This window comes from Miscanthus floridulus, chromosome 16 (genome assembly GCF_019320115.1).
Source record: "Miscanthus floridulus cultivar M001 chromosome 16, ASM1932011v1, whole genome shotgun sequence".
Taxonomy (NCBI): domain Eukaryota; kingdom Viridiplantae; phylum Streptophyta; class Magnoliopsida; order Poales; family Poaceae; genus Miscanthus; species Miscanthus floridulus.
Window position 1 is genome coordinate 29,602,599 of NC_089595.1, and position 19,137 is coordinate 29,621,735.

The 19,137-nt window shown below is 45.4% G+C and overlaps 1 pseudogene; it reads right to left on the minus strand.

Annotated features, from left to right (window-relative positions):
- Positions 1-358: 358 nt before the first annotated feature.
- LOC136510497 (patatin-like protein 3) lies at positions 359-13,851 on the minus strand (annotated as a pseudogene).
- Between the last annotated feature and the right edge of the window lie 5,286 nt (positions 13,852-19,137).

Below are 19,137 nucleotides of genomic sequence, written 5' to 3' on the forward strand. Positions count from 1 at the left end.
TAATACCATCTCTCCCCATTGATGCCATTTTCTACGTCTTCCGTCTACATGGGCCCACTGTCACTCATGTATACATAAATGATGGCGTATGGACGTTAGGTCCCGGCCTCCTTAGTTAGAATGAGCCCACCCACGGCGGAGGACCGCGCGAGGCGGAATGGCGGCGCTTGCCCTCGACGGCCTGCGCGCGAGGTGGGCCTACAAGATGATGCGCATCCCGGACAGCAGGGGGCGATCCAAAAAATTGAGTCATTGATGTCATAGTGTAATAATCTTATTAAAATCATAGGATCATCTCTTGCACAAGCAGTGTTTACAAGGTAATTTGTCCAAATTCATTGCTGTCAGATGGCTCCGCCCCTGCTGGACAGGATGGTGTTCGCCGGGTGCCAGAAGCCGTCCTAGAGCACCCCATCCTAGCCGCGCACCTCGAGGTTGTCAGTGTCCCGCGGGCCCTCTTGTTGGAGGACTAGAGCAGCGACGCCGCGGCAGTGCCGTTGGACGTCGTGCCATTGAGGATGCGGATCTCGCCAGTGGCGTCCCCGTGCCGATGGACATGACGAGGAGGTCGTCGATGGTGGCCCCGGCGGAGAACTCACGCCGATTGTTGAGTACGTGCGGATGGCGTCCGCTGTGGGGTTGCCCAGCGCGACGGCGCCGCTGACGGCGCGGATCCGCCACGGACGCCACCTCCACCACCCTGGCTCTGGAGAAGAGAGGAGGCCACGCACCCTTCGTCAGAGCAGCGAAGCCATCCAGTCCTTCAGCGAGGCGGAGGTGCTCCAAGAGGTTGGTTGGGTGCACGAACACGAGCTCGCCTCTGCAGATTTCTTGGTTCTTGTTACCTTTTCGCAATGCTCACGATCGGGGAAATTCTTCTGTTATTGGTTGCGTGGTGGCAGTGATTTTGAAATTCTTCATATAGGCATCGCGTTCTGAAAATCTAAGAATTTCTTTGTGGTTTTTTCCCGTGTTTGTTTTGTCCCAGCAAGGCAGAAACTCCAACCTTCAGCAGAAATGCGAAACCAAGAAGGAAATTCATCAGCCCATGAGCGAGACACAGAGCTCCCTGAAGAAAGAGGCAGGGACCTGAACTCTGCGGCTTGCTATTCTTTTGTTTCTGGTTTCAACTTCTCTTTTGTTGTTAAAAACAAAAGCTCCAATCCAACACAAAACTGTGCCTGAATAACATGATGAACTGAACTGAACCTGAAGTTTCTTGCTCTGTTTTTTTCTTTGTTTGAAAGATAGTTTCTTGGTCTGTTTCTCGGACTGACATGATGCGCACATGCCGGAACTCGTGTGCGGATGCGCGAGAAGAACAGTGCCCGCGCCGCCAGGTCATAGCAAGGGACCAGCACGGGGCGCACCGTGTTGCGTAGGAGGAGAGGCAGCGGCGGCTCGCCACCAGCCCCAGGCCCCCCGCGCTGCAGCGGTGCACGCGGCGGAGGCAGCGCCGCACATGGGCCGCGCCGTGCCTCGTGCACAGCAAGGCCGCCGCGTCGAAGAAATCGGCAAGCTGTTCCGCGGGGTTGCCGGCGCGCCGCTGCAGCACGGCCTCTAGGAGCACCAGCGCGGCGCCGGCCTGGAGCCTGTCGGCCGCCATCGATGGAGAGGACACACACCTCTCCCGTGCTGGCGGCTACCCAGGGGGGCCGGAGGCGGAGCGGCGGCGCTCGCCCGTGGCAGCCTGCGCGTGAGTGGAGCGGCTCTTGTCCGCAGCGGGCATCGCGTGAGGTGGAGCTCGTCTACGGCAGCCGGCGCGACGGCGGCGACATAGCAGAGAACGACGGCAGGCTCATTCTAACGGAGGCGGCTGGGACTTTGACGTCCAAACACAGTTATGTACGTCTACTAGTATGACAGTAGGTCCATGTACACCGGAGACGTAGAAAATGGCATCGGCGAAGGAAAGATAGAATTATAATGACAGTTTTTCAGATAGACAAATTGTAATGGCGTATCTTCAAACTTGAAAAATTGCAATGGCGTGGAGTCAAAAAGCCCTTTCTTCAAAACAACTACACAAAAGGTGGTTGTAGGAAATGTGGTGCCTACAAGCACGTGATTGTGATCAAAAGGGAGATGGATGAATTGGGTTAGGTAAAACTTTTCTCCTATCGCTTTGTTAGGCTTAGTCCAACACTGAAATTTGATGGTGGGGGAATAACATGGAAGGTGGGATAACCCAACTTATGAGGCTAGTCTTTGGGTCAAGTTAGGTCCAATGCCTTGGGCTCCTGTTCACCTCCAATCCTTTCTCAAGTGGCCCTAAATCATCGCTCTTCCATTTGGCAAATTATCAAGGAGATGTGGGAGGTTGGTGGCCAACTATGGAGACCGGAGACGGTAAAGATTAGCAGAGTTTAGAATAATTTATCTCATGAGTTGGCGCAGTATGTCATTAGGTCTAGGAAGTGTCAGTCCTTTTTTGCTTGTTTTCCAGAGTGGGTTTCTTCACTCTCTTGTAAGGATGTTACTTGAGGTTTAATAATTTTCCCATTCGCAAAAAAGTAGAGGGAATACAAACCTCCCGGTGCAAACCACACAAGTTGGGAGCTCCCAGGCAACACCTAGCTGGCTAGGGACAAAGCCCCAAGAATAATAAACAAAAACCGCATAGGCTTAGCAAAGAACTCAAGTGGTGAATCTTAACTTTTCTAGCGAATTCCCTTCTCATAATCTAAAGCAAGATCTCACTTAGAATCAAAAGGTGAGAATTGAGGGAGCTTTATGAATTCTCTTCAACGGCTTTAGCTGAAGTTTGGTCCCAGTAAATGAAGTGAGCAATGGTTGGGAGAAGAGTATATATAGTCCTCACTCAAACTACTCGTTTTTTCTGAGAAAGTCGAAATTTTCGATCAACTTCCAACCAACTTCCGATCACTAGTACAGAAATAATTTTTAGCGTCAATCAAAATCGATCTTCAGGGGCGGTTCAAAAAACCGCTACTATGCCATCGATCGTAAAGGTAGGTGTTTGTAGCATCCGGCATCTAACCGCCCCTGGAAAGCATTTCTAGAGGCGGTTCCATTAAGATATCTGCTCCTGAAAATTGTATTACCAGGGGGCAGATGCAATATGAGAACCGTCCCTGTAAACTTATTTTTAGTGGCAGGTGTTGCACTGCCACCATCCTTGAAACTAATTTTTTAAACACGGTTGTGGTAGTGCAACCGCTTATAATAACACATTTTTAGGGGATTCTACTAGCAAAAAAATAAGTCCATCAATATTTGAACAATTTCAAGCTAAGCACCATAAGATATAGCATTTAAAAAAGACCGAAAGTAGTTTCATAATTTTCTAAGCTAAAACAATTTTTCTATAAATTTCTAAGAGTAAACTAGATTTTCATTTTTTTAATTGCATTATTTTTCTACATAAAAATATATTTGATTTTTGAAAAAAAATCTATGATTTTTAGATTTTTAAGTAAAAATATTTCTAGATTTGGTATTGGTAATTGAGACAGCTAATGGGCTAACATTTTGCTAAGTGTTGATTAGCTAGGTTAGGTCCAGAGTGAGGTGGTGAGCAAGGCTTGGACATGAATGAAGGGTGATCAATTCAATTGGAGCAAGCTCATACTTGAAAAGAAGAAAGAGAAAACAAAACCCTATGTCGAAAGCAGGGATATATGCTAGGGATTTTATTTGCCGGCCGAGACGCAATAAAGTGCATGATCGGGTTTAGGATAGATAATTGTACTATTAAGAGGGGACTAAGCTTAATCAATTATCTAAGTGCCACTAGGTGTAAAACAAATTTGCATATGCATTGGACCTAGTGACGTGGTGAGATGCAAGTGAAAATCCTTTTACTAATATTTGAAAAATGCTAACTCAGGGCTAAAGATATTGTTGTCATGTTGCACAATATTTGGAAGTTGGTGCATTTGAAGAAGGGTTTGAAATGGAGCTTGGGGAAGTGCTTTTGTAGGCACTGGATTGGTCTGGTGTTAGCCTGCCAGAAGCACCAGACTATAACGGTTGTGCTAACGGAGCTAGCTAGGGTTTACCGCTAGATTGGCCCGGTAGTCACGCACTGGCAGGCACCGAACCATGCATGGTCATTGTTCACAGAGGGGGTTCTCGTAGTACTCACCGGATTGATCGGGTGTGAAAGCACCAGACCAATCTGTTGGCCTAAAAACGTTTCTAGACCACTCTAGTGGACACCGGATTGGTCTGGTGGTGCATTAGGGGGTCACCACTAGAGCCATTGGGGAGCCAATGGCTTGTTTTCTATGGTCCAGCGGTTGCGAAGCTACCGGATTAGTCTAGTGGTGGTAACATGGGGCATCGGACTATGAATTCTACAGGCGATACACGTAGTTTATAGTCCGGTGGCGGGAGTCTGGCAGGCACTAGACCAATCTACAACCTGTTCGCTTGAACTTATCAGCCTGGCTTACCAGTCATAGTACAATATTTTCTCTCACAATAAAACAGCCATAGCCGGCTTATCAGCCGCAAAAACCATCAGCTGAACAGTCTGCTAGTTCCTATGCAGACTGCCCATCTTGAGGTCTATATATATGGGATGGCTAGTACTTTGGACCTCTCTCTTGGTTTTCCTAATATTTTAAGCATCCTATAGCTTGTGTGAGCATCAAGAACAACTTCCACTCATCCCCTTGCTAGTGATTGATCCAAAGATTAAGACAGATTTAGTGCATTTTCTTTCTTGATTTACATCTAGTGGCACTAGTTCTTCGATTGAGCCTTGGTTTTCTTGTTACTCTTGGTGGTTTCTGCCATCTAGATGGCTCGGTGGATTGGAGATCATTGAGGGGTGGTGATTGTTGTCGCCTCTAATCAAGTGACTGTAAGGGGCTCTTCTACTCATCCCCTATAGGGTCGAGATGGCGGACTAGAGGAGGGTGAATAATCCTTAAATTAAATGCATCGGCTAACCAAAACAAATGCGGAAATAAGACTATCGGTCTAGCCAAGACTATACCTCTCTATCTAAGTTCACAAGCACCTTATGAAGATCTTAATTAGGCAACAAAGGTGTTAGGCTAGCTAGAGCTCACCTAAACAATTCTAGAGAAAGGTCACACAAACCTATGCACTAGTACTTTGCACAACCGAGGGAGCTCCTACACAATCTAGTAAGCAAAAGCACAAAGCTCATAAGCTCACTAGCAATGCTTAATAACAAGGCTACACAAGCCAAATTATAGAGCGCAAATTACTTAGCTACATAAACTAAGAAATGTGACTAACAAGGTTACTCAAACCAAATTAGCCACGCAAGGGAGCTACTTCTATACTACACAAGCAAGAAGGTAACTAGCCAACTACACAAGTCAACTAATTACAAGAGCAGCTACACAAGTACAATGTATATGAAAGTAATTTTAAGCTTGTGTAAAGGAGATGCAAACCAACGGGAAGATAAGGATGACACGGTGATTTTATCTTAAGGTTCACGTGCTTGCCAACACGCTAGTCCCCGTTGTGTCGACTGCTCACTTGGTGGTTCGGTGGCTAATTGGCATCACCCGCCAAGCCTGCACGTCGGGTACTATAAGAACCAACCCCAAAAGTGAGGGTAGCTCAATGACACACTCTACTAGAGTTGCTCTTTACGATCCCCGCGGGGTGAGCAGAATCCCCCTCACAAATCCTCCTTTGGAGCACCGCACAATCTTCTCACGTGCTTCAACGAAGTCACAAGCCACCAAGGCATCTAGGAGGTGGCAACCTCCAAGTGTAACAAGCACCACCAGCTTGCAACTCAATCACCTAGTGCCACTCGATGCAATCTCACAATGCAATCACACTAGAATCACTCACTCACAATCGATTCACACTATTGCAAGCACAAGTGAGTTAGAGGCTCTCCTAGCACTCCGCAAGCATGGACACCAAGTCCCAAGGGTGCCAAGCATATGCCAAGGCCGGCCACACACTCCTTTAATAGCCCCAAGGGCTAAAATAGCCGTTACCCCCTTCATCCTGATTTCTACGTACTGATCGGACTCGCTGACCGGACTCACCCTAGAGTCCTGTCTAGAGTCCGGTGGTAGAGTCCAGTCGCTTCTCGTGCGCCACGTGTACTAGCCGTTCGAAGATGACCGTTGCTCGCCAACGGCTAGCTCCCGCACGCGCATACTCCAGCAACCGGATGCGCCTAGGTCCAGCAACCGGACACGCCGAGGCCGAGTCCAGTCACCAACACGCCTCTGCACAACTGACCTGACTCCCTTTTCTCCTATGACCGGACTCGACTCTCCTAGAGTCTGGTCACTTCTAGAAAGGTTTCAGAGAGCTCTTTTGATGACCGGACACGTCAGGTCATCACTGACCGGACTCTCCGTGCGTACGGTCATTCCTGGACACGTTAAAAACATTGACTAGACTCTCAACCGGACTCGCTGGTACTGATCAGATGCGTCCGGTCGTAGAGTCCGGTCACAGACCTTTCAGCGCTAAAATGGCTATAACTCTTAGCTTCGAACTCTGATTTTGATGATCTTGGACATTTTGGAAAGCTTATTCAGAGGGATACACAACACACTTGCATATTTGATCCAAAGCACAATGGATCAATGCAGAATTTCAAATCAAGAGCCATCCTATAGTTCAGAGTACACCGAAAAACACCTCTCTCTTCTCCAAGTTGATCCAATTCAACTCCAACAAGTTCTCCTTTGCAAATCTGCCAACACCACCAAGTGCAAGTGTGTCAGCATTTTCACAAAAAAAATTCAAAGGATTAGTCACTCAATTCACCACGCCACTCGATCCTAGCAACGTCGCAAAGTTAGATCGCTCAAGTGGCACTAAATGACCGATATGCAAACAAGTTTGCCCCCTCTTGATAGTATGGCCATCTATCCTAAATTCAGTTATCAACTTCTCTACATGCCTATGACCGGTGAAATAAAATACCTTAGGTTATACCTTTGCCTTACGCATTTCATTCCATCTCCTCCATTGTTGATGCAACACATGCACCAACCAATCACCAAATGATATGATCCACTTTGTAGGACACGTGGACGCCTAAGAGGGGGGGGTGAATTAGGCAACTTAAAAATCTAACTCTAAGCTATGGCCTCTTTTTCTACCTCTAGCAAAACCTATGCAAAAGATAATCTATCTAGATGTGCAACTACGGTTTTGCTAGTGTGTTGCTATCTCTACCGCAAATGATAATAATATGATCAATGTAAATGCGGAAGCTTAAAGAGCAAGGTAGAAATATGCAAACTCCCATCGACGACTCCGGTATTTTTACCGAGGTATCGAGAAGCGCGCAAGCTTCCCCCTAGTCCTCGTTGGAGCCCCTCGCAAGGAATCCCTCGCAAGGGCCAAGCTCCCGGTCGGGTAACTCCGTGGATAGCCTCGGGCCTTCCCCACGCGCAAGTGGGTCTCCGATGTGCCTCCCGGCAAGCCTCTCCCGGATGCTCCCCGCCGTCTTCACTATCAAGCTTCCGGCCGAAACGCCGTGGGCCTTGTTCCCTCCGGTACACGGTGGCGGCCACACCACAAACGCGGTTGGTGTGATCTCGCAAGACTTCAAGCCCCTCCGATGTACAACACTTGTGCTCACAAGCACGGGGTGGCAAGAGGTATGCAAACCTCACTTAAACACTAGGCAAACACGTAGAGCAAGCGCATAAGCGGTGGTCTAATCAACCTAAGCACTTCGCAAAGCACTTATGCTAATCACCTAATAAAACACTAAGCACTATGCATGTGGAGATCACTCAAATGGTGTATCAACACTCTTGATATGTTTCCTCAGCTCCACACACCTCAAATGGCCGGTTGGGGGTTGTATTTATAAGCCCCACTGAGAAACTAGCCGTTGGGGTCGAACTCCCGCAAATCTGCTACTGACCGGATGCTGAATCGTCCTGACCGGACGCGTCCGGTCGTCCCGACCATTGTAGCCGCGAACTACCGATCGGACGCTGCCAGCGTCCGGTCGCCTGCCACCGGACGCGTCCGGTCGTAGTTTCGCGCGCCTGGAACCTCTCTGTACTCGATCGGACGCTGCGTTCCTGCGTCCGGTCGGTTGCCGCCAGCGTCCGGTCGCCTGTCTGCCGAGCCACCGGTCCAGCGTCCAGTCGCGCTTCCAGCATCCGGTCCAGCGTCCGGTCGCCTCTGCGAGCTCGTTTCTTCGTGATCTTGCGCACGGCTTGGTTCCTATCTTCATGCTTGGACTTTGCTTGACATCTTGAGTCTTTTCTTGTGCTTCTAAGGTCTTGCTTGAGGTGTTGATCATCAGATCATCATGTCGCCTTCGTCCAAGTCACGTCTTGCACCCTATTGGACTACAAAACAAACACTTGCAAATTCATTAGTCCAATTTGGTTGTGTTGGTCATCAAACACCAAAATCCAAAGTAAATGGGTCAAGGGTCTATTTTCCTTACAATCTCCCCCTTTTTGGTGATTGATGACAACACTACCAAAGCAAGCAAATGATAAAAAATTTTAAATTTAAACATTATCTACTTGCTAGGATGCAATGCAAAGGGCAAGGTTATATGATACTAATTGATAGATACCAATTAAAACTTTACTCAAAAAGCATGTCTTGCCCTTGCAAATGTCCCCATGTGATATTATGGATTAAAGCCTATCTTTCTAAAAAAAATTCTCCCATTACATAGACTAATCCATAATTCACTTTCCTCCCTTTCTCGGACCATTACAACTTGTAGACATCAACTTGATGCTTGCCTTTGGTCCTTCAAATTCTCCCCCTTTGGCATCAAACACTAAAAAGGAAGACATTAGTAGCACAAGGGAGGGTCAAATTTCATGATCCTTTGTGTATAGAGAGAAATGGATCACAAAATTTGACTCTCGCATTATATAGACTAAGCTCCCCCTAAATATATGCATACATATGGTAGAAAGCAAAGCATATGCATATTTAGCAATATTTTGCACAAGAGAGTTTAATCTATATAATGCATGGAGAAAGCATATAAAAATGAAATGAAATCAATATGATGATGCCAATTGAAGAACGATGCTTCTCTTCGGGGACTCCATTTTCCTTGCACTGAGACTACTACACACATGATAAACTTCAAAAAGGTATTAGTCTCAAAGCATCCATTTTGTAGATGATCCTCCCCCTAAATTTGTGCATGGAGACATGGAATACTTGTAGTACTCATGCACAATTGATTTTGGAGTCAAAATACCACTTGAAAGATGATATTTGGGAGAAAATTATCTACAATTTGGACTTTGGCACATATTAGATAAACAATAGTAAGACAAGCTATGTGCCGTGCTCCTAAGCAATTTTCAACCATGTAGGTTTGCTCCAAGGGTTACAAATGAGACCGAGCAAGCCTACCATATGAAATACCTAGTGTATGCATGACAAAAGATATAAGCATGCAAATGCAACCCTAGGTATGAAGAGTAACAAGATGCTTAAAGATACCAATTGTATGAAAATCTAATTGCAAGATGTACCAATTAAAAAGTAATAACATCTAGTTACCTAACATGGGAAGGGGAATTTGGGTCCATAGTATTCACTAACCCACTTGGCAATTTCTTTGTCCATCTTGATGCACCCCATGAAATGCACCCCTACTTTGCCAAGTCTCCAAATTCCCCGAGGTCCGACGGACTTCTCACTTCCCTTTCGGGATCCAAACCTTCTTGGTGCTCTTCATGTTTGAAATGATTTCCTTTGGCACCCAAAAGCGTTTGACCCCTTTGTTGGCTTGCTTGTTCACCTTGATGGCCACCACCTTGTCATTTTTTTTCTTCTTCAAGAGATAAGGTGTGGAGGTCTTCTTGTCCACCTTGTTGGTGTAGGTGTTGGAGAGCTTGCTTGTTTGCTTTTTCTCCTTCATCTTTGCTCCTCCTTCATTCTTCACCTTGCACTCATAGGACTTGTGACCTTCCTTGTGGCACACGTAGCAAACCACGGTTTGTCCTTCATCAAGCTTCTTCACTCCCTTGACGGTGTTATCTTGATGAAGTTGGGTTTGCTTCGCCTTGCCTTTCACTTGAGTCAAGTCCTTGGTGAGGCGAACTACTTCTTGCTTGAGTTGCTCATTCTCCTTTACAACCTCTTGTGTGCATGTATCTACAATCACTTTCTCAACACAAGCTTGGTTGCACAAGGGTGAGTCTAAATATAAATCATTGCAAGAAGTAGAGGCATCCTTTTTAATTATGTCATTTCTTTTAGATGCCTTGGTGGAGGTTAAATTGACGGCCTCAAGATTAGCAACTTTATTAGTTAGCTCATCACAATGTTTGCACATGATTTCCATTTTAGCAAGCAAACTTTGATAATCTTTTTGTGAGATAGCTAACTTTTCTTTTAATTTTTCATTTTTCTTTTCAAGTTGCTTATCGTTAATTGTGCATGCACTTGTTGTTGCACTAGCCTCAAGTTGCTCAATTTTAGTAGATAGTTCAACATTGAGATTTGCAAAGTTTTCATATTGTTCAAGCAAATTCTTGTATGCTTCTTGTGAACTACCTAGCTCTTCTTTTAAAGTTTTGAGCTTCTTTTGTTGACTAGTGCAAACTTTAGCATATTTAAGATTTTGTTGCACAATTGTATTGTAAGAAGGCAAGTCATCATCACTATCACTCTCACTAGAGGATGAGCTTTTGTTACCTCGTGCCATAAGGCACACACGAGAAGAGCTTGATGATGAGTGCTTATGACCTCACCTTTTGTGATGGTTTTCTTCTTCACTTGAAGAATCATCCCATGACCTTATTGTTGTGAGGGCTTTGTTTTTGCACGCCTTCTTCTTTGTCTTGGGTGTGGGCTTGTTTGGACAAACTTCCACAAAGTGCCCCATCTCGCCGCATCCGTAGCATCCTCTCTTTCTTTGCTCATTTCTTTGATTGGTGAAAATGAGATCTTGAATTTGGATGGGCACACCCTTGACATTGAGCCTTTGGATCATCTTCTCCACCTTGTTGATTAATTTGATTGATTCTTCATCAAGGTCGGAGGTGGAGGAGGAAGATTGATCATCATCACTTGATTCTTGTTCATCATCATCATCATCCTCATCTTCTTCTTCTTCACTTGAGGAGCTTGAGCTTGAGCTTGACTCAACTTTCTTGCCCTTCATCTTTTTCTTTTCGCTACAAGCGAGAGCTTTGCCTTTGCTTGATGAAGATGCTTCTCCTTGACCCATCTTACGTGACATTTCAAATGCCACTAGCTTGCCAATGACAATGCCTGGGGTCATGGTGCTCAAGTTCTCCATGTTGTGAAGGATGGTGATGATGCTTGCATATTTCTTTTGTGGTAGAACAGAGATGATCTTCCTCACGATGTCTGCATCATCTAGCTTTAATAATCCTATTGAATGGAGCTCATTGATAATTAGATTCAATCGAGAATACATATCACGAACAAGCTCATCATCATTCATAGCAAAGGAATCATAATTTTGCTTAGCTAGACAATGTTTTTGCTCACGGACATTACTTGTACCATCATGGAGCTCTTGAAGTTTTAACCAAATTTCATGTGCCGTATTTAAGGTGAACACTTGGTTAAACACATCCATGCTAAATGATTCAAACAAGCAATTCTTAGCTCTAGCATTAAAATGCATTTCTTTTTCATCACTCTTTGTGGGTTTTTCGGGATTCTTGATGGGTTTCATCCCGTCATGAGTGACTCTCCATACACCCAAATCAATCGCCTCAAGGTGGCAAGCCATTCTAGCTTTATAGTATGGGAAGTTAGTGCCGTCAAATTGTGGAGGCCTAGCGGTATCCATCCCAACCACTCTACAATAGCGTCGGCTCAACGGCGGTTAAGCCAAAGATCCAAATATGAGCCAACCGGCTCTGATACCACTTGTAGGACATGTGGACGCCTAAGAGGGGGGTGAATTAGGCAACTTAAAAATCTAACTCTAAGCTATGGCCTCTTTTTCTACCTCTAGCAAAACCTATGCAAAAGATAATCTATCTAGATGTGCAACTACGGTTTTGCTAGTGTGTTGCTATCTCTACCGCAAATGATAATAATATGATCAATGTAAATGCGGAAGCTTAAAGAGCAAGGTAGAGATATGCAAACTCCCGTCGACGACTCCGATATTTTTACCGAGGTATCGAGAAGCGCGCAAGCTTCCCCCTAGTCCTCGTTGGAGCCCCTTGCAAGGAATCCCTCGCAAGGGCCAAGCTCCCGGTCGGGTAACTCCGTGGATAGCCTCAGGCCTTCCCCACGCGCAAGTGGGTCTCCGATGTGCCTCTCAGCAAGCCTCTCCCGGATGCTCCCCGCCGTCTTCACTATCAAGCTTCCGGCCAAAACGCCGCGGGCCTTGTTCCCTCCGGTACACGGTGGCGGCCACACCACAAACGCGGTTGGTGTGATCTCGCAAGACTTCAAGCCCCTCCGATGTACAACACTTGTGCTCACAAGCACGGGGTGGCAAGAGGTATGCAAACCTCACTTAAACACTAGGCAAACACGTAGAGCAAGTGCATAAGCGGTGGTCTAATCAACCTAAGCACTTCGCAAAGCGCTTATGCTAATCACCTAATAAAACACTAAGCACTATGCATGTGGAGATCACTCAAATGGTGTATCAACACTCTTGATATGTTTCCTCAGCTCCACACACCTCAAATGGCCGGTTGGGGGTTGTATTTATAAGCCCCACTGAGAAAGTAGCCGTTGGGGTCGAACTCCCGCAAATCTGCTACTGACCGGACGCTGAATCGTCCTGACCGGACGCGTCCGGTCGTCCCGACCGTTGTAGCCGCGAACTACCGATCGGACGCTGCCAGCGTCCGGTCGCCTACCACCGGACGCGTCCGGTCGCAGTTTCGCGTGCCTGGAACCTCTCTGTACTCGATCGGACGCTGCGTTCCTGCGTCCGGTCGGTTGCCGCCAGCGTCCGGTCCTTGCGTCCGGTCGCCTGTCTGCCGAGCCACCGGTCCAGCGTCCGGTCGCGCTTCCAGTGTCCGGTCCAGCGTCCGGTCGCCTCTGCGAGCTTGTTTCTTTGTGATCTTGCGCACGGCTTGGTTCCTATCTTCATGCTTGGACTTTGCTTGACATCTTGAGTCTTTTCTTGTGCTTCTAAGGTCTTGCTTGAGGTGTTGATCATCAGATCATCATGTCGCCTTCGTCCAAGTCATGTCTTGCACCCTATTGGACTACAAAACAAACACTTGCAAATTCATTAGTCCAATTTGGTTGTGTTGGTCATCAAACACCAAAATCCAAAGTAAATGGGTCAAGGGTCCATTTTCCTTACACACTTCGTATCATCACGTGACAGTATTGATTCATCGATCTTGACTTCACTTGCTCTTCACCGTTGTTGTCACACCCTAAAAATTTTCATTTTCTAAATAGCCAAATTAATTTATTTAAGCAATTTTTGTGAGCATTGAACCTAGGGAAATAATAGTTTTATGGAATTAAAATCAATTATAAGGTTAGTAACCTCTTTATGCATGCATGCTGCTGCAAATTCATTCTTGGGATGATTGGTTTGACCAAATTTGAAAACAAGAATTCAAATCCATTTGAAAAATACTTTTGAAAAACTCTAAAAATAAAAAGAAAAAGAATTTCTTCTTTTCTCTCCATCTCTTCCTCACTTTCGGCCTGCAGGCCATTTCCCTGGCAGCCGCCGGCCCAGCTCCCCTCCTTCCTTGCGCACGCAACCGACCGCGCCCTGGCTCGCGTGGCCCAGCAACACGCCGGCCCAGCTCGGCCAGGCAGCCGTTGCCGCGTGCCTCCGCCCCGCTCTCTGTTGCTGCCAACCTGGCCCCACCTATCGGTGTCATCTCCCTCCTCCCGTAACCATCGCGCCGGGTCCATGCCGAAACCACCGTTGCGCCCACCTTGCATCATGGGAGCACCCCCCCACGCCCCGGCCTCTATAAAAGGGTGCCGAGTCCTTCCTCACTCCCCCTGCTGCTCTCCCCATTCCAATTTCGCGCCCCGCCCGTGCACGAGGAAGCTGCAAACTGCAGCACCGAGGTCGCCGGGATCCGCCATCCGCCCCTCCGCGTGAACCGCTGTCTCTGAGCCGCCGTCAACCCCGTTTCTCCCCGCTGTGAGCTTCACTGTTCTCCCCTCTCTCTCCTCGTGCTGTTTATTTCTCGTTTCATGGCTTCTAGTGGCCGTTTTGCGTGCGCCCGCGAGCTTCGGCCACCGGCCATGGTGACCACCGCGCCAACCGCGTCCACCGGCCCCATTCTCGGCCTGGCCGAGGTCTCCTTCACCCCCTTTATCCCCCGGTGTTCTCAGATGCGCAAACCGAGGCTTCTAGGCCTTGTTTCCCGTACGCCAGCGAGGTTCTTGCCGTCAGCCATGGCAGCGCCGCCGTCGGGCCACTGTTCCGGCCGGCGTCTCCCTCTCTCTCTTCCCCTCTCTAATCCAGGCAGTCCCTTGATTGATCGACGGCCCAGAATGGCCAATACCCTTTCACCCTGGCAATTTTGCTTAGAGACCCTAGGTTTTTCTAAGTCCTAACCCGCCATCCCTAGCGCAGTTTCCACAGTACGCTTTCTCATTTTGAAAGCATAAAGTACACTATTTTAGTCCAAAATACGTTTTCAGTATTTACATAAATGCCACTAGATTTGTTTTGCTCATAAAAACTTCGTTTTAGCTCCGAATTGATCCGTTCAAATTGCGTTAGCTTCGTAATTTCATAATCTACATGTTAGTACCACTGTTAATCAATTTTGCAACTTTTAAATTTCATGGTTAGGTTTAATTAAATAAAGTACTATAGGAAAACCCGTTTAATTCATAACTTTCGCGTTTTAGCTCCGATTTTCGTGAACTTCGCGTTGACGTGATCGTAGCGAGACGTAGATTCTTTTCATAAACATTTTATCTTGTTTTCTATACTGTTGGTGTACTGTTCTAACTATAGGATTGTTTGCTTTGCATGAATGTTCCTGGAATGTTGTGTGTTGCCGTGTTGGTCGTGTTCAGACGATGAGGAGAACGTTGGAGATCTAGAGTTCTTCGAAGACCAGCAGGATCAATAGGAGTTTGTGAACCAAGGCAAGTATAGCATGGGCCTACCTTGATGTCCTATTCACTTTAATCATTCACTCATGTGCATGTGTCTAAATTTGATAACCTTAAGGACATCCTAGTTATTTGATGACATGTTCCCTTGACTCCTTTGGGTTAATTGCATATGGGTAGATTGCTAGTGCTCTAATTGAACATGGTCTATACAATGGTTAATGGTTCTATGGGACTAAAGGTAAAACATGTTTTATAACAACTGATCCATAGGGCGAAGGAGCAAATGACTTTCGATCATGTTGTTCTCGGCCCTCCATAAGGACTTATCTATCGGCAAAAGCTGGGACTGACAGTGCAACTGTGAGAGTCATATGGCTCTGACTTTAGCTCAGTAATAGGATCTTTTCTAGCTTATTAGAGGTTACCTTTATGGCGCAAAAGGGGCTTGCCATGTTGGGTATAGGGTTGCCTCTGTTCCTGTGTGTATAGCCGCGATGGATATGTGCCATAGGAAAAGGGGGTTCCTACATCTGCCTGCCGAGGAAACCTAGCGGCCCTAACTTGTTAGAGAAACCTATGAAATGGCTTCATAGTGTACCCTGCCCGCTCATCTTGGCAGTGACATGGGAGTAATTAACCCGGGCATATGGGAATCATGACTCGCGGTGAATGTGCACCACCTCTGCAGAGGGTTACAAACTGTTATAACAGCCGTGCTCACGGTCACGAGCGGCCTGGAAAACTCACAGAATAAATGGTTACTCATTGTGGTACATTTATGATGGTATACGATGATACTATGATGCAAATGGTTCTGATATCTGATTATGTGGGTATAAATGGGAGCTTAAGCATAACTTGATTATACTTGTTAATAAAATCTGGACTTACTAAAAGTGCTAACTGCAGTAAACCTGTGTCATCCTTTTTGAGCTACATAACCCCATGTTATCTTGTTAAGTACGGGAAGTACTTACTCTTGTTTACTTTCTATATTTGGATAAAAATCCCAGATGGTAACAGATGACAACGGGTATGAGGAGTTTCCTAAGGATTATTAGGCTTGTGGTAAACCAGTTGACCTTCCCTGTGATGGTGTTCCACGAGAGAGAGTTGTCTTTTATTTTCCGCTGTGATGTGTAAGACTAAGTTATGTTATTATCGTGATGTAAGATACACTGTGATGATACTCTTTTATAATTTGTCAGCTTGTGTGTGTGACTGATCCCTAGGCACACATGAGTTAGTGCATTCAATTTTATCCTTAAAATTGGGTGTGACAGTTGCTTTGGTCCATCGGTGCCAAGTCATCACTCAACTTGTCCTTCACATTTGCAACCGGTCCATCGAGCCAAGTCTTGTCTTGATCTTCTCCACCTTGATCACATGACTTCATGTCATGTTTCATATGCAGTGAGCTCCTTCATCACATGTGTGAGCTTTGCAACATCTCCAAGCCATTTCACCTCCATGGCAAAGGTTGCTCACACATGATGTACCTATGGACTAATCACATGTGTATCTCATATTAAACACAATTAGTCCACCTAGGTTGTCACTCAATTACCAAAACCAAATAAGGATCTTTCATCCCCATAGGGGATCGTGAAGAGAAACTATAGTGGAATGCTTGTGACTAGTTGGAGTGCTCCTCGTGCTTGATTCTTGTGGCACCCAAGTTGTGGATCTAGCTTGTCACACTAGTGAGCCCACGAATCGTCGCCACAACGTGGACTTATGTGGCCGGCAAGCAACCGAACCATGGTGATAAATCATTGTGTTTGATCTCTCTTTCTCTTGATGGTTTGCTACTACTCACACTTGTATATATATATATATATATATATATATATATATATATATATATATATATATATATATATATATATATATATATATATATATATATATATATAATATTACATGTGTGGTAGTTGCTAGCTAGTTGTTCTTGTTAGTAGTAACTAGTTGTTAGTTGCTCTCTAGTGTAGTTAGTTGCTGGTAGCTCTTGTGTGGTGTTTTAATATAGATTAGAAACCATTGCTAGCAATTGTGTAGGCGATTGCTTGGGTGAAGCAGAGCTAGAGTTTATAGTTGCCATTAGGGTCGTTTGTTATACTAATCAACTTTGCTTTACTCTTGTGCTTTTGTAGAAGAATTTTTTATAGGCTATTCAAATCCTCCTTTAGTCATCTAGATCCTTTCAAGCCCGCAAAGCAGTAGCAGTGGGCTTTGGCCCGTAAAGCACCAGCATGCAGCGCAACAGTCAAGTCCTTTGCCATCTATTTCTCTTCTTTGCCGTTGTCTCTCTCACCCTCCTCTCTTTCTGTCGCCAGATTGCACAGGCTCAGGTTGGCATGTTAATATTTCACTTGTCGGAATTCTTATGCAGTACTCCATCCGTCCCAACAAAAAGTGATGTTCTGTGATTTAAAATTTGTCCCAGAAAAAATGATGTTCCGAGTTTTAGACACGTTGTTGGCCCACAAATCCGACGCCAAATTACCAATTGAGATGCGCTACTGATTGTTGTCTGCCTCGAATTTTTGCATGCTTGCATGCATCGCATGTTAATTAGGAAGTAAACCATGCGACATCCCTTTCTTTTAAGGGAATCATGTGTGACATACTAAGGGTATTAAGGACGTTTCTCTTCTCCACTAATCTGTCTGAAAAATCCAAGAACATCACTTTTTCTAGGACGGAGGGTGTATGTTGAAGCATGTGTCTTTGAACTCCGTAACTATAGAAGATACCCAAAATGAGCAACCAGTTTGGTGATGCTTGTAATGTAACAATTGATGATTCTTAGAGAAATTTTCTTGCCTAAAAAGTTCCCTTTTCATCCTGAGAAGAAAAGGCCATAATAAGAAGACGAATGTTATATTTGTGCTCAATTATTGACCTCAGGTTACAATGGAAAGTATGTGTGTGTTTTTTAACAGGTGGGCAACAGGAGCCCCCTACCTATTTTTTTCCTTTTCTATTAAATATGGTTATGTACGAATATACAGCAAACAGGAAGTACAAGGCTTCTAGGCCCAAAAAGGGAAAAATAGATGAAACTCTAGCTGTAACTCTCTCTCTCTCTCTCTCTCTCTCTCCACAACAAATGGAAAGTATGTCTGATTTGCTCTGATAAATTGTATTCAGCCATGACCTACATCATGTATCCATGCTTGCTTATCAACAAATTATATAATAAAAACTCGCTTTCCTGTGCTCCACTTCCTCCATTGAATATTCACCTTTTCAAGTGCTAGAAAATTAAAGGTAAATTTACCATGCTAACATTTATTCTTCTTTCTGTTGAGAAATTTTATAATAATTGGAATGTCCACACTAGGACTAGGAGGGAAGCAATCCAGTCACTCTTTCATCTCCTCCCCTCAGGCTCCGTTTCACACCTTCTAAGCAAAAATCAAGGGAGAATGAACCCAAGGGGGCATTTGGTTGATCCCCAACCCTCCAATCAACCCCCTTCCATGCCGGGGTTTCAATCCCTTCGCTGTTTAGCTTCATTTGGCATCCCAATTCTGTTTAGCTTCATTTGGACATAACAATGAGGGGGCTAGATTGGATTGAGCTTCTACACAACTCGGTGGCTATTGGAGTTGGGCATCTCTCCATTATAAAATCTTGCTTGCTTGGAGCATGAGTTCTTATGGAACCAATATGGCTCCAATATAAAATATGTCCAGTACTACTAGCGCATCTGTATACTATATGTCACATTTCTTCCACGCAAAGTGCAAGCAGATCAGCCCTTTGTAAGGTTATTCATGTTTCGACTTCAAATTAAATAAACTTCAGAAGGAAAAGATCTACAAGTAACTGGCATCCCACGGGGCAGAGCAATGCTTTCAGGAGTAATATGTAATATGTAATGGGGTGTTGCCGAACCAGCGACCACACATGCAGGATTCAGAGAATCCGAATGGCCCAGGTTGCATTGTCCCGAGTCCCAAATATAGATACTAGAAAGCACGGCCCAAGTGCAAAAGCGAAGTCTGCTTACATGTGCAAGTGGCTGCTTACATGTGCAAGTGGCTGCTCAATGTCACAGCCTCCAATGACTTGGTTTTTTCGATTATTATTAATAAGGAGCACAAATATGACGGTCTCCAACATTCACAAATGAATGAATAT